Here is a 27,437-nt window from a genome sequence, read left to right as displayed (position 1 = left end):
AGTGCTGAATCCGGCAGGGCTTCGCCGCTTTCCTTCTCCTCACTCCTCTCTTTTTTTTGGATTTTTGGTGGAATTTTCGGGTTCAAATGAGGAGGGAAGGGGAGGGATGGGGCTTTTATAAGGGGGGAGACCCCGGTCGCCCGCGGGGGGGGGGGGGGGGGGGGGGGGGGGGGGCGACAGGCCTCCTGCCGCGACTGTGGGCCGGGCCCAGCGGCGGTCGCCCGTGGGCCGGGCGACAGGGCTTGTTTTTTTTTTCCTCCAGGGACTTCGTTGCAAATTTGAAAAAAAAATTACACATTGGGCCTGTCGCCCTATGGGAGGGCGACCGGGGTATATTTTTGAAATATTTCAAAACGGACATATATTTTTGAAATTTTATTTTTTTTAATATAAAAAAGAAAAAACCGCTGGTGTGCAAGCAACAACACTGGAATACTGGATTTAGAGATGCGCTACGGATTTGCCAAGTTTCAAAATCTTTTAGAATATTTTAGTATATTTTGAGATAATTTTTGCCATCTTCACCAGATATAATGAACTGTGCCACTGGCAGCTTCAATGACCAAACATGCAATAAATTGAAGTATACTGAATGTAGCAGCCAAATGTAACACACCCCAAAAAAAAAATCATCTACCACGTGTATATATATTGCTCAACAAATATACAAACACTGCTGCATGCTCGTCCCTCAACGAGAGAAAAGAGGATGAAGACTCCAACTAATCATGTATATAATGCCACAGCCGTGACATGTATATGAATTGGTTTCCAAACCTGCTGTACATACACTTTGTTCGCTGCAACCAGCCAACAGTGTTTTTCTCTCTCACCAAACCAGCACCAGCCATCAGCCAGCATTATTTTTCTCTCACAGCAAATCAGCACCAGCCACCGGCCACAGCCAGCCGAAAAAATAATATAGTCTTTGGTATATCTACTGCATAGCAATTAGCTGTAAACAAACTACACCAGTAATAAAGAAGACAAAAAAATGACAAAATTGTATGATGACGACGCACTGCTGCAGAGTCTGTCTGCGCCTCATTGTACCGAACTGCGAAATGCTGCAGTGGCTCAACGAATGGAGAGGGTTTGGGGGAAAGAATGAAAGAATCTGCACAGTTTTTGATTCATCCCGCTCAGGAAATGCTGCCAAGCTCAGGATTCACTGCTGCGGAGGGTTCGATGTTTGACAGCCGAGCAGCGCCTAAAAGTTGCTCCGGGAGTTCGTCGTATGTGTTTGCCTGCAGGTCCAATGCAACAGTAAGAAAACATGCAGTTGTCAGAGAAGCCTGAAAGAAGCAAAGATTGTCTAAGGGGGTTTGTTTACCTGGATAAGAAATGCCATGTCAACTACCAAGGTGGTAATAACACCAAACACCAAGCCCAGGACCCCATTGGCTACCGCCGATGAACCGATATCTACATCCACCTGCAGAATTGTCACAATGTAAGAACGTATTCGTGGTAGGTTTGTTGTCCTTGCAAGACCAAAAGAATGCAATGTTCTAGTTGGTCAATCCAAACTCAATGGGACCGCGTACACACGTTAGAATGTGTTTTTTCTATTCAATCCAAATAAAAGAACTAGAATTGCGACTGCATGTTTACTAAATGTAGAGCCTTACTTCTATGTACTCAGGACCACGCAAATAGCTGCAGTCGACAGCCTTCCCCAGTAAGCAAGGCGTGCTTCCAACGCTTTGCCGCACAATCCAAGACCCCTGAAGAATCAAACAAGCTAAAATGAGATCGGCTTATATTAAACACTTATATTTACTTTGCACTCGAAAATACCTTTGGAACAGATGGGATAAGCTTCAATCTGCTGTTCCGGAAATCATCATCGCCATCGGCAAAGCGCTGCAACAGTGATCCTTTCTTCAAGCAGCTCGAGACAAAATAAAGGACCAGGCTGTAATGACTTGATCCAGGAATCTGCAAGAGAACAGTAACTTAACCAGCAGTCCAGCATAACCTAAGTGCATAAGAAAAATCACAAATAGGAAGAAAAGTAGGAGAAAGCCTTAAGCTTATCATTTTTCTAGTTAATTGTAAAATACCATGTGGCCAAAGCAATAAATTTAAACCATGCAAAGAATGTCTGTTGCAAGTAAACTTTCACTATAGCATACTGCACCTGCTCTTATATGTAATGTTTATGAACTATGGTTTATGAAGCAAAACAAAATAGGCATTTGCAAGAACACGTGGAGATTTCTGAGCAAAGGGACCAATGTATTTTTTTGCATTCTGTGTGGTTGCCTTTCTGAGAAAAATAAAGAGGCAGGACATAAGCAAATGAACAACAGGGGGGTGTTAGAACGTGAGCTTACTTGTATGTTTACAAGGAAAGTGAACATTCCCTTCTCAGCAGCAACCTACATAAGTAAAGGTTCAGTTAAAATCATCATTAATAGAAGACTGTATTAGTTAGTAGTGGAACCAGTATTCAGTACACATTAGACAAACTGGCATATATGTTTGTGTTAAAATGAAAACAATTTGAAGTCAAGATGCGTCAAGCTGTCAACCTCAATAACATAACAGAACTGTAAGACATTGTCATACTATCACTCTGAATCTATGGCCCTTTAATTTCATATATTTGTCGGATGCAATCTGATCTAGAACCAGCTAAAGCGTAAATGTCTAAATGATACATAATCTTAATCCAGAGCTAACCACTATTCCTATAGTGTCCAGAGTTCATAAGATTGCTTCACGATAGACTTTTATTTGTGTGGCAAATACGATAGAGAAATTGACACTTGTCACGTGGTCACTACTATGCAGAGTACAGCTCAGTGGAATATTATATGAAAAGGAAAGATTTTTTTTTTGAGAATGTGCCGTGCCCAGAATTCATTAAGGAGAGAGTTTACACAGCAGAAACACTTGAAGAAATTGACACAGCAGGAACACACACCAAACAACATTACACAATATGCTTGGACCAGCCACAGCCCACGACCTCCACAACCCTAAGAAATGTTGACCTACTCATGAGTCCTGACACAAAGAAGTCCAACCAGACCAGCAAGCAAACCCTACCCCAAAGCAGGGCTTCATCTGCAATCCTCCCAAAAAAAAATCGCAAAAAGGAAATATAATTGCTACCACAAGATTAGTGACAATAGAGAACAGCTATATCCATGTATTTCAAAGGACAATTTTTGGTTCAATCAACAGTCCTCCAAGATATTAGATATGGTATTCTATTATTCAAAGTTTTGTATTCCGGGTGAGAAACATGTGCTTCATGTGCGGTGTAACCATGTAACAATAAATTGCAGAAAAAGCGTGCTGAGAATGACTGAATGAGATAAGAATGACCAAGACAGATATTCTGACCTGAGCTGCACATCCTTTCCGCCTAGCAACATGATCCATACGCTTGGTGTCCTTAAACCAGTCAATAGCTACGAGCTCCATAAGGTACTTCCCTGCTGGTACCTGTAAGTCAAATAACAAAATACTAAGCCCTTGATGGCCTGCTACGCTTCAAAAAGAAGAGAAACTGATTGTGCCTCTTGAATGCCTAGACCTTTGATTTGTCATGTGGAAAATTCTTGCTACGAACTTTAAATATCTTGCTATCAGGTACTGTCCAACAGTTACAACTTTTTTCATTTGCATCCTGACGAATAATGCCCGAAAACCAAGACAAATCTATTGGATCTGAAGGATCACCAAAATATAATGGCAGAAGTGTCAGGTTAAAACATGGATAAACATTTGGTAACTTATGAAGTTATTATCAAACTACAAGAATGGAGCTAGAAAAGAAACAAACCTGAGCTCTTAGCATCACTGTCAGATTTGGTAGGTTCTTCCTGTACAAGAATTGCAATGAAACCTTATTTGTGAAGCGACCAACAGCAAAACGTTTGGAAAACTATAGAAATTGGGATAATGTTTTAAGGCGTGACTGTAAAATATGATGTTCACCTCCAAATCAGCTTGAGGAACTTGATAGTCATCATCATCTTCTGACTCTTCATCCACCATATCCAAAATTTTATTATCAGTTTGTTTGGTCTTTGTTTCAGATTCTTGAAGCTTCTGGTCTTTCATTAAGACTGAATTAACCATGGCATGCATCACTGGTATCCTTGGAACCGTATGAACTTCATCTGTTTGGGAAAAATATTCACGCAATCCTGGAAATAAATCTAATGTCAAATCCTCATGACCACAAACAATCAGGCAAAAGGGACATTTAGAGTCTTCATCGAGCTTTATGAGCACTTCTATTATTGGTAAAACGATAGATAATCAAGACTGTCGTGGTGCTGCAAACCACAGCCGGGTGGCGGAAAGCACCCGCCCTAGCCTAGAGGGTGTGTACTCAGGGGTTAGCTAGTCTTAGATCGATCTCGCTCAAGAACACAATGAACACCGCAGGATTTAGAGTGGTTCGGGCCGCCGGAGCGTAATACCCTACGTCCACTGTGTGTTGTATTGCCTTCCCACGAGAGTGAGAAGGTTGCGAGAGCTTGAGTCTGTCTGGATCATCCTGTGCATAGCGAGCGCCTCCCTTTTATATCTCAAGGGGGCGCGTACACAGCCGTTGGGTCCCCGACAGGTGGGTCCAACGATGCAGTATAGAATAACGTACTGTTCATACATTATGGCGTCGCAGGCAAAGGAGATCTCTCCCTTGGATTCCCTCGCCTGCTCCCGGAGCCCTTCGTCCATCATGTCCTGGCGTTGTCTTGTCAGGTCGGGCCTGTCGTAGCTAGTGGCACCGCCCGCCACATTGCTTAAGCGGGTGGTGTAGCTTGCGGCGTAGGCGGCATGATGGAAAAGTGTCGTGCTGTCGTATCCATTTAATGCTGCAGGCGGGCTCTGCGCGGGTGCGGCACATGCGGCTGCACTGTGCTCCTTGGTAATACGCGGTGCTCAGCGAGGCCTGGCAAAGGCTGTCTCGCGTACCGCGGCGGCAGAGCACACCTTGTCCATCACATTAAATGCGGTGGGTGGGCGAGTCCTTCTGCGGAAGACCCGCGCACGATCCCGCGCCCTCGGGACACGTGGCGGTTCCGGACCCCCACACGGTGAGGGTAGTCCGGACGGGCGCAGGAGGTCCCGGACCCCTATGAGGGTCCGGGCCTCGGCGGTCAGCTCAGAGCTTCCCTTCCTTAGAGACACGTGGCGTCTCCGGACCCACCCCCAAGCGGGGAGCGGGTCCGGGGCCGTAGGCCTAGTGAGGGAAGAGCCTGACCTGTGGGGCCTGGCTACTCCGTCTTTCCCGCGCAGCTACGGATAACTACGCGGGTCCTGCCCTGCTGCAGTAAGAGTGTGTATCCCTGTTACAGGGTACCGACAGTGGCCCCCGGGCCCACCTTGGGGGAGGTACGAACCCACAGGTGGGGCCACTTCTGCGATTTGGCTCTGTATAGCTTAAAGTTCCTTTTTGCAGGGGTCTTGACCGGCTTTGACTACCCGTCGGGTTGGTTGCTGCCTCATCACATCGCAACGGATTACTGACTATGGGCCCCACGATCAGTGGTTCACCTAGTCACACGCGCGACGTTCGGCATTGTTGCGGCCTGGAGTAAACGGATCATTTACCACCGGCGCAGCTCCCGAAAAGCTCGGCCACGCCTGCGATTAATCCGCGCACGTCAGCTCAGCTTCCGCCCTGCTCCACGCGCGCGGGCGACGGTTCGGATCCCGCCTTTTCACACCTCCGTTGGTTACCCGCTCTCCCTGACAGGTGGGCCTGGGCCCCCACGTCATGGACTGGGCGGTTAACTCTAGGTGCGGGCGTCGCTTAGTTTCGGCGACGGTTCCGGGGCGCGCCGGTTGAGTCAGGCTTTATAACGGGGTGCACCGTATTCCGCGGTTGCTTTCCCGCATTCGTCTTCTTCCTCCAGCCTTTGCGCCCCTTTGACTTCTCTCCCCCTTACACAGGCTCCCTTCTCACTCCGCCAAGAGATGGCATCCCTTGTTTATCCCCGTCGCTTCCAGACCGAGGGAGAGCTGAACACAGTGCGCCGCCTGCTTGGGTGGAGTGCTCAGGAGACCGGCTGGGGGGTGCGAGCAGGCTCGGTTCCCCTTGGCAACCTCCGCGCCGGGGAGTTCGTGCTATTCACCTCGCACGTCTCCGCCGGCGTGGGACTGCCGATTTCTTCATTCTTGCTGCTGCTGCTGGAAGACTTCGGCCTCCAGCTTCAGCATCTGACGCCCCACTCCCTCCTCCTGGCGTCCATCTTCGTGCATTTATGCGAGATGTTCGTGGGAGTGCGTCCCTGTGTCATCCTCTTCCGCTATTTCTTCATCCTGGTGAGGTCCGGAAGGAGCAGGGACGAAGTGGGAGGGTACTACTTCCAGATAAGGAGCGACCTGCCAACTCCTTACATTCCCGGCCTTGCTGGCGGAAGGTGGGAGGAGTGGCGCAGGGATTGGGTGATCGCCACCACCGAAGCCAACGAGCGCCTTGCCCTGCCGATCACGGGGCCCGCCTCCGACAAAGCATCCTGGAGGGCCAAGCCGTCGCTGCAGCCGGAGTTCGACTCCGTGCTGGACAAGATCAGGTCGCTGGCGGAGAGCGGCCTCACCTCGTGGCACGTGCTCGGCGACTTCGTGAAGCGCCGGATCGCCCCCCTGAAGCAGCGGCCGCGACCGGCGTGGAGCTTCACCGGCCTCAACGATTGCAGCAGTACCCACCGCGGGGAGGGAAGCGACCTGACCCAGGAGGCCTTGGAGGTCCTGGTGCGGAACGTGACGGGAGACACCTTCATCCCGGAGAACCTGATCCTTCCGCAGAGCATAGTCCCCCTCTGCGAGGACCCGGCGAGGATGGCGGTGCTGGCTACCCTGCCAACCCTGGACGACGGGGGACTGGCCCCACGGCAGACCGGAGGTGACCCGAACCGTGGGCTCCGGATCCCTGGCACGTCCGGGGATCAGGCTACGCTGAGCGCTGCGGGGTCCGGTGCCACCACGAAGGGGAAGCAGGCCGCGGCTAGCAGTGCGGTCGCGGCCGGTTCCAGCCGGGCACAGAGCAGCTCCGGTGCGTCGTCGGGAGACGCAGGCCGGCGGAGGCTACTCCGGGGCGACGGGACCCTGGTCTCGGAGCCCGCCGCGAAGCGCCAGAGGTCTTCTGAGGGCGCAGGCCAGGGTAGCTCCCGGGCTGCCGGCCCCCACGGGTCCTCTGGTGCAACTGGACCACCACCATCGCCGCCAAGGAATTCTTCCCGCCGGCAGCAAGAGCAGCAGCAGCAAGAGCAGCCGCAAGAGCAGCGGCAGCAGGCACGCGGGCGGCAACAGCAGCAACAGGTGCGACCTCGGGTTGCGCCCATGCCACAGCCACAGGGACAGCAGCAGCAACAGCAGCAGCCGCAGGAGAAGAGGCCCGGGCTCCGGGGACGCTGGGTACCCGGTACTTCCGGGTTAGTGTCATTCTACTCTCCTCCTTTGTGCCGGTGCTCTGTTTTTTTTCTTTTCTGATGGCTTTTCTGCTTTGCAACCAGGGCTTCCCGCCCCAGCGGTTCCTCTACCACCGCTGGCACATTGGCAGGTGCCCAGGCGGCGGCGGCCCTGGCGTCGACAGCGACGGCGGCAGCAGTTGCGGGACCCTCAGGTACGGCGTCCTGTGCCAACACCATGGTGCGTGACGTGATGCTGACTGGCGTGCCATTTTTAGACTCTGCAGTGCTCAGTGCGGCGGCGGCGCCGGTGCTGGGTGCAGCCGCGCCCGACGCGGCGACGGTGGAGGCGCCGATACTGAACGCAGCCGCACCCGACACAACGACGGCGGAAACGCCGGTACTGGGTGCAGCCGCACCCGATGCCGTGGTGGCTGAAAAGCCGGCTCTGGGCGCCGCGGCCCCCGACGCTGCAGCGGCGGAGGCGCGAGTGCTGGGCGCAGCCGCACCCGACACGGTGGTGGAGGTGCCGGTGCAGGGCGCAGCCGCACCTGACGTATCGGTGGCGGGGGCACCCGACGCGGCGGCCGCAACCGTACCCGACGCGGCCGCGTCCGCCACGGCGGCAGCGGGGGCGCCGGAGCTGGGCCCGGCCGCGCCCGACTCGGCGGCAGCGGAGGCGTCGGAGCGGGGCCCGGCCGCGCCCGACTCGGCGGCAACGGAGGCGCCGGAGCTGGGCCCGGCCGCGCCCGACTCGGCGGCAACGGAGGCGCCGGGGAGAAGTGCCGCAGCGGTAGCCCCTACCTCCAGCTCCGGTCCTGTTGCAGAGGAGGAGTTGGAGGTGGTCTTTGGCAGGTGGCTCCTGCAGCTTCAACTCCCGGAGGAGGATGCGACTCCGCTTCCTCAGGTGCTGTTGCAAGTTCGGCGTTTGATCGAGAGGCAACCTCCTCCGCCGAGGAGGCCTTCCGGCGGGAGTGGTCTGCTCTGGAGAGCGAGCGTCAGCGCCTCTCCGACTGGCACACCCGCCTGGAGGCGCACACGAAGGCTGAAGCCTCCCACGCCGCGGAAACTCAGTCAAAGCTCAAGGCGGACCAAGAGGCCTACCGAGCCAACCTTAGGAAGGTGTTTGATCGAGAGTTCGCGGTGTCAAACCGAGAGAAATCCTTGGCGCAGCGGGAGCGGGACTTCACCCTGGAGGTTGTTGGCTTCGCTGCCGCCTACTTCAAGCGAGAGCCTGCAGACCCTTGAGCTGGGCATTGTATCTTTTTCCTTTTGCATTATGTAACAAACTTTGTACTAGCTGAAATTTTTGAAGCAGAAAAAACTTCAACTTAGCTGTTTGTCAGTTGTTGATTTGCAATATGCAGCACCCCGGCGCCCTGGCCCCCTGGCAGATAGGTTCAGTTGCTTCGACCTGTCTGCCATCTGAGCCGTAGAAGATACTCCGGACCTCCTTGGCATAGGGCTGCATAGCCTGCAAGACGATCAAGCGCCTTGTTCCCTGTGTAGTATACAGGAGTACAGATAGAAAAATCAAGTTCGCTTATATAGTAGCAACGATACTGCATCTTAGCTATTTGACGCATGCAGAATTCATCCATGATGTCTGGGACAAAGCGGATGTCCTGGGCCCCCTGGGAGAGAGACTCAGTTGCTATGAGTCTGTCTACCATCGAGACTGGCTCTTATCCTGCATGAAAGCTTTGAAGCGGATACTCGGACCCCCTGGTAGGTAGGCTCAATGGTTTGAAACTAACTACCACTAATCAGGCTTTAACCTGTGTACCACTTCAAAGTTATAGCTTAGTAGCAGACCCGCGGGGCTCATTCCTGACCAATCCCAGGCTGGTACCAGGTCCAGGACTCTAGATGCGCAGGTCCAGGTAGCTCTGTGCTTGTTACAGAGTGGGGGAGTGCGTAGGCTTAGGGTCGGAACAAGGCTAAGGCGCTACGCAGGGCTCCGGACCATTCCAGGAAACAGCACGATCTTTCCGGACCTGGCTTCATCGTCCCAGACCCTTCGCAGCAGTGGGTGAGGTCACCTTGCTGTGCTCGATCCTTTGAGATATAGCGCTGGACATGCCGTGTTGGACTTAGGAAGCCAGCTCTTGAGCTGGGGCAAGGTCCGGGCCCCCAATTACCCGGCTCCAGGTACTAGGGCACTCGTTACAGGGTGGTGGAGTGTGCAGGCTTTTGGGTACGGAACCAGCTAAGCGGCTACACTGGGCTCCGAACCTCCCCAGGAAACAAGTATCCGCTCCCTAGAGTAGGTCCCTAGGGGCCCAGACCCCTCTCCAGCAGCAAGAGGGTCCGGATCTGTACGCCAGTCCAGCAGCTCAATGCAGATCTTAGTTGCAGCAACAAGAGTACAGGTCCCGCGGGGGTTAGAAAAAGTGAAAATTCCGAGAATCGAAATGCGTAATTTAACCTTGACACAAAGACAGAACTAGGAGAAAATTTTTCCTTTGCAATCTCGATGTACAAGGCTTGCGCGATGGATGCCAGAGGCCGGGTTTACGAGGTCGGACCTCTACCGCTCTGAGCCGCGCGTTAGCCGCTAGTGCGATGGATGCCAGAGGTCGGGTTTACGAGGGTAGCCCCCAACCGCTCTGGGCCGCACGCTAACTCTATCTTATTACAAAGGAAAAGTTATTTCCCTGCCCTGCCTAGGTGTAAAACTTACGCAGATGCTCTATGTTCCATGGGTTGGGCAGCGGCACTCCATCTTCTGTGGCGAGGCGAACGCATCCGGGCCGGCATACCTCTGTAACCTTGAAGGGCCCCTCCCAGCTGGGGGAGAGTTTGTGGAGCCCCGCTCGGTTCAGGATCCGTCTGAGGACGAGGTCGCCAGCCCGGAGCTCCCTACTGTGCACGAACCGTTGATGATAACGCCGGAGCGCCTGGTTGTAGCGTGCATTTCGGATTGCTGCTCGCCACCTTCGCTCGTCAACGAAGTCCACGTCGTCGCACCGCAGCTGCCCCTGCATGGATTCGTCAAAGGCCTGGACCCGTGGTGAGCCCAGGTGAATTTCTGGGGGAAGGCATGCTTCAGCCCCGTAGACCAGGAAGAACGGAGTCTCCCCGGTGGCTCGGCTGGGTGTGGTCCGGTTGCCCCATAGTACACATGGAAGCTCGTCAACCCATTTGGCACCATGCTTCTTCAAGCAGTTGTAGGTGCGGGTCTTGAGTCCCCTGAGGATCTCTGCATTCGCTCTCTCAACTTGTCCATTGCTGCGGGGATGTGCTACGGACGCAAAACATAGCTGGATGCCGATGTCCTCACAGTACTCTTGGAAGAGTCTGCTTTTGAATTGGGTCCCGTTGTCCGCGATGATGCGGTTTGGGACGCCAAATCTGCACACAATGGACCTGAGGAATGCGACTGCTGATTTTTTAGTAATATTCACCACAGGAGTAACTTCCGGCCACTTGGTGAACTTGTCGATGGCGACATAGAGGAACCGGTATCCGCCGACAGCCCGGGGGAAAGGCCCCAGGATATCCACACCCCACACAGCGAATGGCCATGAGGGTGGAATCATCTGCAGAGCTTGAGCTGGGGTGTGTATTTGTTTTGCATGGAACTGGCATGCTTCGCAGGACCTTACCAGCTCAGCCGCATCCTGGAGTGTTGTTGGCCAGTAGAAGCGATGCCGAAAGGCCTTGCCAACAAGCGTGCGAGAGTAGGAATGACTTCCGCACTCGCCTCCATGGATCTCCGCGAGCAATTCGCGGCCCTCTCCCTGGGAAATGCACCGCATGAGGACACCGTTGGCGCCACGGCGGTAGAGATCCCCTTCTACCACCGCGTAACGTTTAGCCAATCGGACTATGCGCTCAGCGGACACATCGTCATCAGGGAGGATGTTATCCTTCAAGTAGTCCCGGATCTCGGAGATCCATGCATCGGGAGCTCCCAGAGCAGGTGGGGTGGCTCTGTGAGGTCACCAGGTTCCTCAACAGAACACACAGCCCAGGTCGGGCACCATAGGTGGAATGCTGCCGGGACCGCTAGCTTCGAGGTGCCAGCTTGATCCCCCTCACCCGGCTCGGCAGGCTGGGCGGTAGGTTTCAGCAGCCGTCTTTCAAAGACACCCTCGGGCACAGATGCCCAGGTAGATGCTCTCGCTGAGAGATCATCTGCTGCTGAGTTGTGCTCGCGGGGAACGTGTTGCAGTTCCAAGGCGTCGAAGTCCTTCTCGAGCTTCCTCACGTGCATGAGGTATGCCGCGAGCTGGGGATTATTGCAGTTGCAATCCCCTCGGATCTGCTTGATGATTAGCTGGGAGTCCCCCTTCACCAGAAGCTGCCGGACCCCCAATGAGAGGGCTTGCGCCAGGCCGAAGATCAGAGCTTCGTATTCCGCCATGTTGTTGGTGGCCTTGAACTCAAGGTGCACCATGTACTTCAGCTGATCTCCGTTTGGGTCGATGAGGACCACACCAGCCCCGGCCCACTTCTCGCGGGCGGACCCATCAAAGAAGAGTGTCCAGTGAGGCTCGGTGAAGACCGGTGTCCTGATTTTCGGCTCCGGGGGTCCCGCATTTACGACCGGACCCCCAGGGTTGCTTGGGGAAGGAGTCCACTCCGCTATGAAATCAGCCAGGATCTGGCTCTTGACCGCATGGCGTGGCTGGAAATCCAGTTGGAACTCTGCCAGCTCTGCTGCCCACTTGGCGATGTTGCCTGTGGCGTTGGAGTTGTGTAGGATCGCTCTTAATGGGTAAGAGGTCACTACAATAACTCGGTGTGCTTGAAAGTAGTGGCGCAGTTTCCTGGACGCAATAAGTATTGCATAGATAAGCTTATGCGTCTCAAGATACCTGGCCTTTGCCTCGTGGAGGACTTCACTGACGTAGTAGACTGGTTTTTGGACGGTCCGGACCCTAGTTCCCGGGTCCGGCTCGCCCTTGTCCACCACATCTGGCCCTTGGGCCCCCAGTGGTTCTGGGTTCCCACTAGGATGAGGCTCCTCCGGACCTGCCTGTGCGGGATCCGGACCTTCAAGCTGGGGTGAGGCTGACGGGCCCCCGTGTCAGGGGTCCGGCTCACCATCATTGGCCAAGAGGACCTTGGTGCTCCCCTGGGGAGTTTGCTCCATCCTTTCGGCGACCAGCACCATACTGACCGCCTCCGCAGATGCAGCAAGATACAGAAACAACGACTCACCGGGTTCTGGAGCCACCAATACTGGCAGCGAGGTGAGGTGCTGCTTCAGCTCCTGGAAGGCCTGTTCAGCCTCTTCGGTCCAAGAAAATGGACCGGACCTCCTCAATAGCTTGAAGAAGGGAAAGGCCCTCTCGGCCAGCCTCGATATGAAGCGGCTAAGAGCAGCGAGAGATCCAGTAAGCTTCTGGACGTCCTTGATGCGGCCAGGAGGCCTCATTGCTTCGATCGCACTGATCTTGGCTGGGTTTGCCTCGATGCCTCGATGTGAGACCAGGAAACCCAGCAGCTTCCCCGCTGAGACGCCGAAGATGCACTTCTCTGGGTTCAGCTTCGTGCGCGTGGCGCGGAGTCGGTCGAAGACGAGGGACAGGTCCTCCACTAGTGTTGACCCTACCTTAGTCTTGACCACAATGTCATCGACATAAACCTCAACAATATCTCTAATTAGATTACAGAAGGTTTTGTTCATAGCTCGTACAAACGTGGGTAAGGCATTCCTCAGACCATACGACATGACAATGTAGCAATAAAGCCCATCCACTGTTACAAAGACAGTATGCTTCCTATCCTCTCTAGACATTTGAATCTGGTGGAAATCAGAGTATGCATCTAGAAAAGACAAAAGGTCACACCCGGAGGTGGAGTCCACAATCTGATCGATACGCGGAAGAGGATAGGGGTCTCTTGGACATGCCTTGTTGAGGCTGGTGTACTCGATGCACATCCGAAGCTTCTCGTTGGCCTTTGGGACGACGACCGGATTGGCCAACCACTCGGGGTGGTGGACCTCCTCGATGAAGCCGGCGTGTAGGAGCTTGCGGACTTCTTCGCGGATGAAGTTCTGCCGCTCCACAGACTGCTTCCGAGGCTTCTGGCGCACCGGCGTGGCGTCGAGGTAGATCCTCAGATTGTGCTCGATCACTTCCCTGGGGATCCCGGGCATCTGTGACGGTTCCCAGGCGAACACGTCGACATTTGCCCGGAGGAAAGCGATGAGCGCGTCTTCCTATTTCTCTTCCAGGTTCCCCGCGATGCGGGTGGTCCTGGTGGAGTCTGCTCCAATCTGTACCATCTTCACGGGGACTTGATCCGGATCAGACGGTTGGACCTTGGGAGCCTTTGCAGGCGCATTGGGTTGCGAGGTGGACGGATCCTCCTCGGAGCGTGCAGCCTCTGCCGCCAGAGTATGCAGTCTCTCAACTGCAGCGACGGCAGCGGTGCGGTCGCCCTGCACGGTAAGGACTCCGGCACGGGAAGGCATCTTCAAGACCAAATACACATAGTGGGCAATGGCCATGAAGCGATAGAGTGCCGGTCGGCCAATGATGGCGTTGAACGGGAGGTTCACCTCCGCAACATCGAACATGACGCTCTCTGTGCGGAAGTTCTCCTCGGTCCCGAACGTGACCGGCAATGTGATGCTCCCCAGAGGGAACACCGGGTGTGGGCCCACTCCGGAGAATGGGCGAGAGGGAGTCAGCTTGGACTCTGTGATCTGCAGCTGCTTAAACGCCGCATAACTGATGACGTTGAGGCCAGCCCCTCCGTCAATCAGTACGTGGTAGAGCCTCACGTTGGATATGACAGGAGCAGTGACTAAAGGTAGCACACCAGCTCCGGCCATATTCTCCGGGCAGTCGGATGGCCCGAAAGAGATGGTGGTGTTCATCCACCTCTGGTGCGGCGCCGCCTTCGGGACCCCCGGTTTCACCGAAAGGACCTCCCGGCGAAGGGTCTTCACGTCCCGCCGGGAGATAAGCTCCCAGCTTCCGCCATACATTACGTATGGCTTCTTGCGGCGGTCGCCGTTGTCAGAGTCGGAGTCGTCGTTGTGATAGACGCCCTTCAGCTCTCGAGCGGGGGATTGGTACCCCAGCTCCTTCTCCCCGGCCGCGGCTCCGCTGTCAGAGGCCTTCTCCTTGCCGGCCCGTTGGCGAGGAGGGGGTGAGCCATCCTTAGAGGACTGCTCACGCCGCCCACTGACACGCTTCGCGAGCTTTTGGATCTCGCGGCAGTCAGCGGCGCTGTGGCGAGCGGTGGGATGCACTGGGCATGAACCTCCGCTTCTACTTTGCGGGCGAGGGCGTTTGCCGTGTGCATTCTGGCCCCCAGCCGCTGCCGCCGCTGCCGGCGCCGCTGCTGGCGCTGCTGCTGCAACGACTGGTCCGCCAGAATGCGGCTCCCCGCAACCCCGGTTCTTCTTCTTCTTCTTGCACCGCCCTGAGCGGTAGCACTGGAGCCACCAGCCTTGGTGTCTCCGTCTTGGGGGGCTGAGTGCCACGCACGGCCCTCAGCGGCCCTGGCACACTTGTCTGTCAGGGAGAAAAGCGTAGTGACGCTTTCCACCTCGTGCGTCGCCAGCTTCTCGAGCATCTTCTCATCACGTACCCCCTGGCGGAAAGCAGTAATAATAGATGCATCTGAGATACGAGGAATGGTACCCCGTACCTTGGTGAAGCGCGAGATGAAAGCCCGAAGCGTTTCCCCGGGTTTTTGCCTCACGGCATGAAGGTGTGCCTCCACACCATGCTGCTGGTAAGCGCTGGCGAAGTTCGCTGTGAACCTTGCACAGAGCTCTTCCCAGGACTGAATCGTCCCAGGTGTGAGATTCATGAGCCAGGTCCGGGCTGGCCCAGACAAGGCTACATGAAAGTAGCTTGCCATGACGGCGCCGTTACCACCAGCCGCTGTGTTGGCGGTAACGTACACCTGCAGGAATTCCGACGGGTTAGTAGTACCGTCGTACTTTTCCGGCAGGTGGGGGCGGAACTTGGGTGGCCACGCCACGGCGCGGAGGTGCTCCGCAAGCGCAGCACAGCCCACCCCAGCTACCGGTGCGCCTGATTGAATCCGGGCGTTCACCGGAGGCCTGGGTGCCGCCGCGTCTAGATCAACATTGAGGTTGCGACCCTCAATGTTGAGACGGCGCTCTCGCGCCCTCTCGACGGAGATGCGGGCATCCTCTCCCGCGCGCCGGCGGTTGAGCTCCGCCCGCAGGTCTTCTGTTCGTGCACCCCTCACGGTAGGGGAGCGCACGGATGCCGACGCACCGCCATGACGCTGGCGGTAAGGTACCACCGCGTTGCCGGGCGGAGGTCGTTGCTCAGTCCTTGCTGAACTGGGGGAGGCCTGAGCCAGGTGGAGGAGACGGTCGACGTCGTCCCGCCACTGCCTCAGGGCGTCTGGCGAGGCTGCCTCAGTCGGGGGGTTGCGAAGCAACTCCCTAGCCGCTGTCAGCGCTCCGCCGCTTGCAGCCTGTGAGGGGGCCCTTGATGGGCGCCCTGACTCTTGCCGGCGAGCGGCGCGCGCCGCTGCCAACGGTGGCTGCTCCACAGGCACAGTTGCCCCTGGAGCAGAAACGCGAGAGGCATGTGGCGTGGAGGACGCCACCCCCTCCGTCATCTCCACGTCGTCCACGCGAACCATGGGGACGAAGAAGATGATGAAATGCGACCAGCTAGAGCCCCTACCTAGCGCGCCAAATGTCGTGGTGCTGCAAACCACAGCCGGGTGGCGGAAGGCACCCGCCCTAGCCTAGAGGGTGTGTACTCAGGGGTTAGCTAGTCTTAGATCGATCTCGCTCAAGAACACAATGAACACCGCAGGATTTAGAGTGGTTCGGACCGCCGGAGCGTAATACCCTACGTTCACTGTGTGTTGTATTGCCTTCCCACGAGAGTGAGAAGGTTGCGAGAGCTTGAGTCTGTCTGGATCATCCTGTGCATAGCGAGCGCCTCCCTTTTATATCTCAAGGGGGCGCGTACACAGCCGTTGGGTCCCCGACAGGTGGGTCCAACGATGCAGTATAGAATAACGTACTGTTCATACATTATGGCATCGCAGGCAAAGGAGATCTCTCCCTTGGATTCCCTCGCCTGCTCCCGGAGCCCTTCGTCCATCATGTCCTGGCGTTGTCTTGTCAGGTCGGGCCTGTCGTAGCTAGTGGCACCGCCCGCCACATTGCTTAAGCGGGTGGTGTAACTTGCGGCGTAGGCGGCATGATGGAAAAGTGCCGTGCTGTCGTATCCATTTAATGCTGCAGGCGGGCTCTGCGCGGGTGCGGCACAGGCGGCTGCACTGTGCTCCTTGGTAATACGCGGTGCTCAGCGAGGCCTGGCAAAGGCTGTCTCGCGTACCGCGGCGGCAGAGCACACCTTGTCCATCACATTAAATGCGGTGGGTGGGCGAGTCCTTCTGCGGAAGACCCGCGCACGATCCCGCGCCCTCGGGACACGTGGCGGTTCCGGACCCCCACACGGTGAGGGTAGTCCGGACGGGCGCAGGAGATCCCGGACCCCTATGAGGGTCCGGGCCTCGGCGGTCAGCTCAGAGCTTCCCTTCCTTAGAGACACGTGGCGTCTCCGGACCCACCCCCAGGCGGGGAGCGGGTCCGGGGTCGTTGGCCTAGTGAGGGAAGAGCCTGACCTGTGGGGCCTGGCCACTCCGTCTTTCCCGCGCAGCTACGGATAACTACGCGGGTCCTGCCCTGCTGCAGTAAGAGTGGCTATCCCTGTTACAGGATACCGACAAAGACATTATGAAATTACAGGTAAATGTGTACATTGTACCAGCAACACAGTTCAGCATCTGCAACAAAGAGTGGTACTGGAATGAAGGAAAGTAGTTCACGCCCCATCCCCTAAGATCAATTTGCATAAGGTGTTGAACTTGAGTGCGCGGTCTACCATTGAGGCTTTTGAGAGGAGAAATCTTGAAACCTCCACCTGAATCAGTAGGAAGTTAAAGGAAAAAGGGAAAGGAAAAAAGTGGCAAACTTGAAAAAAAAACAATAATTAGAGTAGGATTCCTGACAAGAAGAAGGCAAATTACTTTCGATAAAAGCTCTCACAAATCCTGGTTGGGGCCACAGTTCTGATTTTCAGTAGATCGAAACAGCACGACTGCAAGTTTACGCGCAAAGGATCAGAAGAGCACTCCCAATGGATGAGTAACCGGAAAGAAATCGTTCAAAAATTACCATAGCTTCCATCATCATTGCGCCGCCAATATCGTACGTAACAAAGATCTCGAGGCCAGACTAACCTGCATGTTCACATAAGATGGAAGCAAGAAGATCCAAATCTGAGATACTGCAGTTTGCAATAATATAATCAATCTTTTGGAACAAATTCCTCATCGAGTGCTCAGATAATTATTAAGCAGCCAGCATCATTCTTTCATTCATTATTTCAAGAGGATGTGTAATGTAATCATCATGCAAGTTGTTAGAAAGAAGCAACAAGTGATAACTGATAAGTAGCCGCAAGGAAAGTGTAGTTACATTGAACACCAGTTCAGTTGTAGACGATGATATAGTATGTAAGACTTAATCTGCAGCTGTCCCTTATCTGTTTAAGTCAATGCAAGTCTGCAGTTTGCTAGCAAGGCAAGTCTGCAGTTTGCTAGCAGCCTTTGTTGACTTGCAGCTTTTGTTGACTTATGGCTCTAGGCCACTAATGATAGAAGTTATTAGCCATAAGTGGTAGCACCTTAGAGTAGGTAGCAATGGTGTATAAATATGAGTGCAATGCAATGAGAAAAGGCAGTTCAGTTTGCCACATTCCAGTCTCTAGCTCTCAGCCAACGCAGAGAGCTGTGAGTGTATGTGTGTGTAGAGGAGCTCAGCTCTTCTTCTACCTTGGAGCAAAGGAGAGGGAGAGGAAGGTGAGCAGGTTGCTTACCTGGCCCTTGATTGCAGGGACCAACAAGTGGCATCAGAGCCGTACGGTGTCGTTCTAGCCCAGCGGCTGAACGATGGCTGGCGATGACTCCCCGGCGTCCAGTGCAGGCGACAAGGGGAAGGATGTCTCGGAGGTTGTGATCAGGACGGTGCGGGAGACGAGCTCGCGGGACTGGCCGCAGCTCACTCGCACCAACTATGGCGAGTGGGTGGTGCTGATGAAGTGGCGGCTCAAGGCGCGCAAGCTCTGGACGGCCGTGGAAGTCGGCACCAAAGAAGAGGATGAAGACGTCCAGGCCATGGACGCACTGCTGTCATCCACGCCACCAGAGTTCCACGAGGCCATCGGCAACAAGCAGACGGCGAAGGAGGCGTGGAACATGCTTGCTTCATTCCGCGAAGGCTCGGATCGAGCCAAGAGGGCCAAGGCGCAGCAGCTGCGCAGGGACTTCGACGACCTGAAGTTCCGCCACGGCGAGGCTGTGGAGGACTTTGCGCTCCGACTCCAGTCGTTGGCAAGCCAGTTGGCAACGCTGGGGAAGAAGTTGGAGGAGGAGGACGTCGTCTGCAAGCTGCTCCGCGCGTGCCCGGCCAAGTACAGCCAGATGGCGGTTACAATCGAGGCCACTTTGGACCTGGATCAGGTCTCACTCGAGGACGTCGTCGGTCGACTTCGCCTGGCCGAAGGGCGTTCTGATGCGCCACTGGAGCGGAGGCAGGAGAGCGGCAAGTTGCTACTCACCGAGGAGGAGTGGAACGCGCGCATGAAGCGGCGGACCGGGGAGAACTCCTCAAGCCGCGGCGGGTATGCCGGCGGCAACAAGGCGCGCGGGAATCCGCGCGGGAAGGGGAAAAAGAAGAAGAACTTCGACCCCGATGCCTGCCGCAAGTGCGGCAAGATCAGGCACTGGGCTAAGGAGTGCCCGGAGCGGAAAGAGAAGAAGGAGGAGGCCCACCTAGCTCAAGAAGAGAGCGACGACGACCACGCGCTGTTGATGGCGCAATACTGCGCACTGAAGGATGGCGAAGCAGAGGAGGCGGACACGGAGCAGAGGACTGCTCCGCAGCCCGTCAACCTTGACGAGCCAGAGGCGGGTGTTGCTGGGCGCGGTCGGCGACGAGCTGGAGCAGAGGTGGTACCTGGACTCTGGGGCCAGCAACCACATGACGGGGAGCAGGGCCGCCTTCTCTGACCTCGACGAAAGCAAGACCGGGACGGTCAAGTTCGGCGATGGCTCGCGGGTCATAATCCGCGGGCAGGGCACGGTCCTCTTCAGGTGCCGCAACGGTGAGCACCGCGCACTCCAGGACGTGTTCTACATTCCCCAGCTGCTCTCAAACATCGTGAGCTTGGGGCAGCTGGATGAGCACAGGTCCGAGGTGCTCATCAAGACCGGAGTACTGAGCATCAGGGACCGGGAACGGCGTCTTCTCGCCAAGGTAACACGTTCCCGTAACCGGCTTTATCTCCTGGATTTGAAGGTGGAGCAGCCGGTGTGTCTCGCGGCGGCATGCACGGAGGAACCATGGCTGTGGCATGGGAGGTTCGGCCACTTGAGCTTCGAGGCGCTTGGACGCCTGGGCAAGATGGTGACTGGGCTGCCGCAGATCAAGCACGTCGACGAGCTCTGCGACAGCTGCTTGGCCGGGAAGCAGAGGCGTCTGCCGTTCCCAAAGACGGCCAAGTACCGGGCGCAGGAGGTGCTCCAGCTGGTCCACGGAGACCTGTGCGGGCCCATCACGCTTCCGCTGCGCATGGTGGTCGGAGATACTTCCTCCTGCTCGTGGACGACTGCAGTCGGTATATGTGGCTGCAGCTCCTGACGAGCAAAGATGAGGCGGCGGAGGCCATCAGGCGCTTCAAGGCGCGGGCAGAGGCAGACTCCGGGAAAAGGCTGCACGTCCTCAGAACCGACCGTGGCGGCGAGTTCACGGCGGTGGAATTCGCCAGCTACTGCGCAGGAGAGGGAGTGGCGCGTCAACTGACGGCGCCATATTCGCCACAGCAGAATGGCGTAGTCGAGCGGCGAAATCATACCATCGTTGGGATGGCACGCTCGATGATGAAGGCGAAGGCGATGCCGGCGGAATTCTGGGGCGAGGCGGTGAGCACGGCGGTGTTCATCTTGAACCGCTCACCGACCAAGGCCCTGAAGGGGATGACGCCGTATCAGGCGTGGTATGGGCGTAAGCCAAACGTCTCGTACCTACGCACGTTTGGCTGCATCGGGCACGTGAAGACAGTCAAGCCAGGCCTTGGGAAGCTTGAAGATCGGAGCACCAAGATGGTGTTCCTGGGCTATGAGGATGGGACGAAGGCCTATCGGCTCTACGACCCAGCCCGGGGGAAGGTGGTGGTGTCCCGAGATGTCGTTTTCGACGAGGCGGCAGGCGCAGGGGGCACCCTCAAGAGCGGCACTGGTGACACCCTCGAGCGAGGCGCAGGTGACACCCTCGAGCGAGGCGCAGGGGGCACCCTCGAGAGCGGCACTAGTGACACCCTCGAGCGAGGCGCAGGTGACACCCTCGACAGCGGGGCAGGGGACTCCGATCTCCGCCACAACGAGCACCGTTTCATCGTCAAGCAGCTGGTGATCGAGGGCCGGAGTGGCGCAGAGGAGGCAGCGCAGGAGCCAGAAGCGGAGGCGGTGGAGCCTCCAAGTCCTGGCACAGCGGAGGTTCCGCCAAGTCCTGGCGAGGCGATTTCAGCGTCCCCAGCCTCCCCTGTTTTTCCAGAACAGGGGACCCCGACAGCGGCGGCGGATCTTGAGCTCGCATCCCCCCGTCCTCCTACTCGGAGTTCGTGGATGCCTACCACGACGGAGAGGAGCTCCGATTCAGGCGAGTGGACGACGTCATCGGTGATGCAGAGTTGTCGGAGCTGGCCTCGCGTCTCACCGATCCAAAGCTCATGCTCATGAGCGCGGAGGAGCCGGCCACGTTCGCGGTTGCGGAGCGTGACGCGGACTGGAGGAAGGCCATGATGGAGGAGATGCGGTCAATCGAGGACAACCGCACCTGGGAGCTGGTCGATCCACCGGCGGGATGCCGGCCGATTGTCCTGAAATGGGTCTACAAGGTAAAGCGGGACGAGCGCGGCGCCATTGTCAAGTACAAGGCTCGGCTCGTTGCCTGTGGTTTTGTGCAGCGTGAAGGGATTGATTTCGAGGTGTTCGCACCGGTGGCTCGGATGGAGTCGGTGAGTTGCTGCTAGCTCTTGCGGCGGCAAAGGACTGGCAGGTCCATCACCTCGACGTCAAATCGGCGTTCTTGAACGGCGACCTGGAGGAGAAGGTCTACGTCAAGCAGGCGCCGGGCTTCGCGGTGCCGGGGGCAGAGCACAAGGTGCTCTGGCTGCGGAAGGCTCTGTATAGGCTGCGCCAAGCTCCCAGGGCGTGGAACGCCAAGCTCGACACCACCATGGGTGAGCTTGGGTTCGCACGCTGCGCCACCGAGCATGCGCTGTACACACGACGATGGGGGAAGGAAGAGCTCATCGTCGGCGTGTACGTGGACGATCTGATCGTCACCGGAGCTCGGGCGCAGGACATTGAAGCGTTCAAATGCGAGATGGCGGCTCGTTTCAAGATGAGCAATCTCGGCGCACTCTCCTACTACCTCGGCATCGAGGTAAAGCAGGGGAGGGACTCCGTCGCGCTGGGCCAGCGCGCCTATGCGCTCAAGCTGCTGGAGCAGGCCGGGATGACGGGTTGCAAACCCATGGCGACGCCGATGGAGGAGCGGATCAAGCTGTCGAAGAACAGCACGGCGGCGAGGGTGGACGCAACGCGTTACCGGAGCATCGTCGGCGGGCTGCGGTGGCTGACGCATACGCGGCCGGACATCACGTTCGCGGTCGGGTATGTGAGCCGATTCCTCGAAGACCCGCGGGAGGACCACTGGACAGCGGTCAAGCGGGTGCTGCGCTACGTCCAGGGCTCTCTGGATATGGGCGTCGTCTTCCCCAGGCATGGCGGGCTTCAGCTGACGGCATTCAGCGATGCGGACATGGCTGGAGATGTGGATGGACGGAAGAGCACCACAGGTGTGCTCGTCTCCCTTGGAACCGCACCAGTGGCTTGGCAGTCACTGAAGCAGAAGGTGGTGGCGCTGTCAACCTGTGAATCGGAGTACATTGCAGCGGCCACCGCGGCGTGCCAAGTCGTTTGGCTGCGCCGGCTGTTGGGTGAGCTCACTGGCGTTGAAACTCGCCCGCCAGCACTCAAGGTGGACAACCAGCTGGCCATTGCGCTGGCAAAGAACCCCGTCTTTCACGACCGAAGCAAGCATATCGATGTGAAGTTCCATTTTCTTCGGGACTGCGTCGATGGGGGGCACCTTGTCATCGAGTTCGTCGACACCGGATGGCAACTCGCTGACATCCTCACCAAGTCGCTCGGGCGTCTTCGGTTCTCGGAATTGAGGAAGATAATCGGCATGGATAAGGTCCAGGACTAGCAGCAGGATTAGGGGAAGTAATGTAAGACTTAATCTGCAGCTGTCCCTTATCTGTTTAAGTCAAGGCAAGTCTGCAGTTTGCTAGCAAGGCAAGTCTGCAGTTTGCTAGCAAGGCAAGTCTGCAGTTTGCTAGCAGCCTTTGTTGACTTGCAGCTTTTGTTGACTTATGGCTCTAGGCCACTAATGATAGAAGTTATTAGCCATAAGTGGTAGCACCTTAGAGTAGGTAGCAATGGTGTATAAATATGAGTGCAATGCAATGAGAAAAGGCAGTTCAGTTTGCCACATTCCAGTCTCTAGCTCTCAGCCAACGCAGAGAGCTGTGAGTGTATGTGTGTGTAGAGGAGCTCAGCTCTTCTTCTACCTTGGAGCAAAGGAGAGGGAGAGGAAGGTGAGCAGGTTGCTTATCTGGCCCTTGATTGCAGGGACCAACATAGTATTGCAGTATGACCATCAACCTCTTCAACTAAACTCTCATATTGGAAGCTACAATCCCATCTGCAGAGTGTAATAAAGGATACATAAGTAATCATCCACCTAAGGATGACAGGAGAATAAAGCAACAGCACTTACTCATATCGTGTTACATCCATACCCATTACAAGCCCAAAAATGGCCTCGCATGAGGCTTCCACCACTCCAACAGCCCTCATTGCTCGACTACAGCTTCTTGCCTGCAAATGATTAACAAGGAACAAGTATTATCATTCTGTCAGAAATGGCAGGAGTTTCATACACTGTCCAACAGTATAGACTATAAAGGTAAAAGAAGGTACATACATGGTATTCAACCTCCACAAGTTCTTCAAAGATGCGCAATCCTGCCAATGACAGAAAACAGGATACTTAGTCACACAATTTGACTTACTCAAAGTGTATTCTTAAAGGAAGAGTCAATAATTTTTGTAAAGGAACTGTAAGCTTGCCATTCTGGCATCTAAGAAGCCTCCAATTTTTTCTGGAGTAAGCATGATTGTTGTCATTCTGATTTGACAGCCCAATATCAGGCTCCTTGGTCCAGTCAAGTACAGAATCAGGAGGACCTAGCAAAAGAAAAGATAAATTAGATTCGAACATATAGCCATAGATCAATAAAGTTTAGATGAATATATAGAACTGCGTACCATTCCCTATAGTTGTCCTGCGGAGCAAGGTGGGCCGGGGCTCTTCTTCATCTTCAGGACTGCAGTAGAACGAGTATCCAATTGACAAAAAGAAAGGACTGATATGCAACTATATAGGGAGAAAAGAAAAGGAGAAAACTTCACTTGCCCACTGTCATGAATCATGATCAGAGAACGAAAGTGGTCCTCCAAGATCTATGTCAAAGTCCAATGAAGCAAAAGTTCTAGGGTTTTTGGCTGTCATACTATCCTGTTGCTGCACAATAAAGATCACTGATATTTATCATAATGGCACGTGGCGTTTGCAGAATATTTGTTGTTTGACACAATTTGACATTTAAGTCATCTGAAGTTCTAGTAAGTGACCAAGCAGGTTCCTGAATATAAGTGCATTCAAAATTACTGAAAAATGGTTGTTGAAGACCTTCTTTTAACATAACAAGCATATAGCAAAACCTTCAAGATTCTGTTTTTAAATGCTATAAGCCATTCACTTGCACACCATGACCACTAAACAGGAAAATGCTGAAAAAGAAGATTGTCATATCTAATCCTGGTTCGTTTTAAGAAATCTCATATGCACATAGATCATTAGTTTTAAAATTTTAGTAAAGCAAGTCAGACTTACTGAACCTGATCAATCAGAAGCTCTAGCTTCCTCTTCCACGCTAGGGCATCTTCAATATTATATGCACCCATCTGGTTGAAAAGTGGAAGATTGGCATATCATTCATATCAATGATAGCAAAACTACATTGCCACACAGAAAAAGTGGCTCAAATAAGACAAGCTGGCAGACTGCAAAAGGATGAAAAAGTCCAAGCTGCAAAAGTCTTGCTTTCATCCTGAACTACAAAGGTGACTAAAACATTTTATATCTACTTACCTAGTACCATAAACTTTCAAAAATGAATCAAATGTGGGTATTAGACAGTTTCATAGTTAAGGGATAAATTTTGACTGTATGCCTTAGCAATTGCCTTTGCAGCATATTTCTAATAATACAACATAATTAGAAAAAAATCGACCACGGGGCTACACTCCCCCAGGCTTGGTTCTAGGAAGGTGCCGTGCTTCGAACCCGGGTGAGGACTGGAGTTTCAACAACTCCTGGAGTTCAACGCTCTAACAGGTTCACCACGAGAAGCTTGGCATAGTACAAAATATTAACAAACAACAATTTTCGACAAGTGCGCATAAAAGGACTCAACAAATCAAATTTTTAAAATTACTCATTACAACATATATTCACGTAGTTCTGAAAGTCTTGAAGAGCTAGGCATTATAACAAACCGTGATTTGGTTCTCCTTTTGTTTCTTGTTGTAAATGCATAGGAAATAAATCATCTGCAGAAGTTAACAGGAGGAATAATGAGAAGACGAATAAGAAAACTACCTCAAAATTTCAAGTGGGTAATGACAGAAAAAAAAATGAAGGTGTGTATCTTATTTATTTATTTATTTATGAATAGGCTACATAGACTCATCCTAGCCATACAGGCTACAGCCATTGCAGGTGATTTGTCTAAGTCAGTAAAGTGCCCTCCCAAACATACAAACTTTAGCTTTCCCAAAGATATTTTGCAAGGGGAAGAGAAAACTTACTTGACCATGATGTGTTTTAAGCCCTCTGTCCTCCACTCTGCAATTTCCATCAATAAGAATTGACTTGAGTGGAATCTGCAAACCCACAAATTTTCAGTAGAAAGTTAAAAACAACAGCATTCTGTGTCTCTGAGTGTACCCATTTTAACCATGAAACCATGACCTAGTATGAAACTGGGATGTATTTGATATGTTAAAAAGTAAAAGGTACTCTCATTAAGGCACAGAATCAACATGAATAAAGAAATAAACTTATTAGAATGGGTTTGTATTTGATTAGCAATAATATTCTGAATCCCGGAAATATGCATTGCACTTATGGAAGGAGTAGCTGTTACAGCTATCCTTTTACTGAATGATTGGAACACTAAAAAAGTCTAGGCAGACCAAACAAGTTGCTTACATGATCAGCTGAGGACCAAAACTCTGCTATTTAACAAGTGTGCCATTATTCAGCACTTCCCGGACTGGACTCTATTGATTACTAAGGCTGTGTTTAGTTCCCCAAAATTCCCAAAAAATTTTGCATTGAAGACCATGCCCCCTCTCACAAAACACACTTCCCAATACAAAAATTTACATCCTTTTCCTCCAACTAAACACACCCTAACTAAAGCATCTAATATCCAAACGGTCAACAACAACTCCATCATCAGTTGGCCCTCCAACTCCACAGTTCATGATTGGCATCAGGTGGAATGATTCCTACATCAGAAAACAATTATGCCCACTGCTCCAGAGTCCAGACCCAGTCTCCATGCATCTCAATCTGGTCAACCCATCCTCGAAATTCAAAAACTGCGAGAGGGAAATCCCAAACACAGGCAAAGGAAATCCGACAGCAACCTGACCTTCAATGGATAACTCTAGTGACCAGAACCGCAGCCAAATTTCGCGACAGAGGAGGAGCCCAGAATCCATGAACAGATGGATCGCAGTTGCAACGGAACGGCCCACCCCAACAGAAAAATTCAGAGCGTACATGCACCGCACGACGTACCATGCTGTCCCTGGGCTTCTTCTTGTAGTACGCGAGCAGCTTGTTGTCGAGGACGAAGTAGCGCATGTGGAAGAAGGACCTCCAGATCTTCCTCCGCCCGTGCCGCACGAGCCAGCCCTCGTGGCGCCCCGCGGCCGGCCCCGGCCCCGCGGAGGCGCCCTTGGGCAGCTCCCCGCTCCGAGACATCCCCGCCGCCGTCGGAGGCCGCGGGAGCTCGATGCTCCTCGCGGCGTCCCGCCTCGATGCCGACGAGCTCAGCATCTCAGACAAGTCGTCCCAACCAGCAGCGACTCCTCCGGGCCCCCGGGGACTCGTCAAGCGGCCATCCACCGGTGGCGAGGCGGCAGTTGGCGGAAGCGGGAGACTATGGGTGGCGCGGGGCCCGCGAATTGCGGGCGCGCCGCGCGCGCGCGGCGGCCGGAGTCCGGCGAGGGTCGGATGACGGAGGAGAGGAGGGTCCCGAGGCGGGGGAAGAGGAGAGGAGGCGAGGCCAAAGAGGGTGTGTTTAGATCCCACCCCGTAAACGCAAAAAAGCCGTAAACGCATTAAAGTGAAAAGGAATCTTGCTAATTTGAAGTACTAAACGAAGTCTATTTACAAAACTTTTTGCATGGTTGGGCTGTAAATCGCGAGACGCATCTAATGAGCCTACTTAATCCATGATTTGCAACAGTGATGCTACAGTAACCATCCGCTAATTATTGATTAATCATGGATTAATTAGCATCATTAGATTCGTCTCGCGATTTACAACCCATCTGTGCAAAAAGTTTTGTAAATAGACTTAATTTAGTACTTCAAATTGAGAGTTTACACCTTTTTGCGTTTTTGCAAAAAGGAACTAAACAGGGTCAGAGTTTGAGACGGAAGTGTTAATTATTATTGAGTAAAATACACGTCCTTGAACTTGTTCCAAGGTCTCATCTAGGTCCATGTACTTAGAAAACTAGGTAAACAGGTCCTTAAACTTGTTTAAATGTGTCATCTAGGTCCAAAATCGAATTTATTAGGCGAGTTTGCTA

General features: G+C 54.0%; 1 pseudogene; it reads right to left on the bottom strand.

Annotated features, from left to right (window-relative positions):
• Positions 1 to 624: 624 nt before the first annotated feature.
• LOC120702414 lies at positions 625 to 26,900 on the bottom strand (annotated as a pseudogene).
• Between the last annotated feature and the right edge of the window lie 537 nt (positions 26,901 to 27,437).

Source organism: Panicum virgatum, chromosome 4K (assembly GCF_016808335.1).
Source record: "Panicum virgatum strain AP13 chromosome 4K, P.virgatum_v5, whole genome shotgun sequence".
Lineage (NCBI taxonomy): Eukaryota > Viridiplantae > Streptophyta > Magnoliopsida > Poales > Poaceae > Panicum > Panicum virgatum.
The sequence above is the reverse complement of the archived record's forward strand: the minus strand, read 5'-3'. Positions and strand labels throughout refer to the sequence as shown.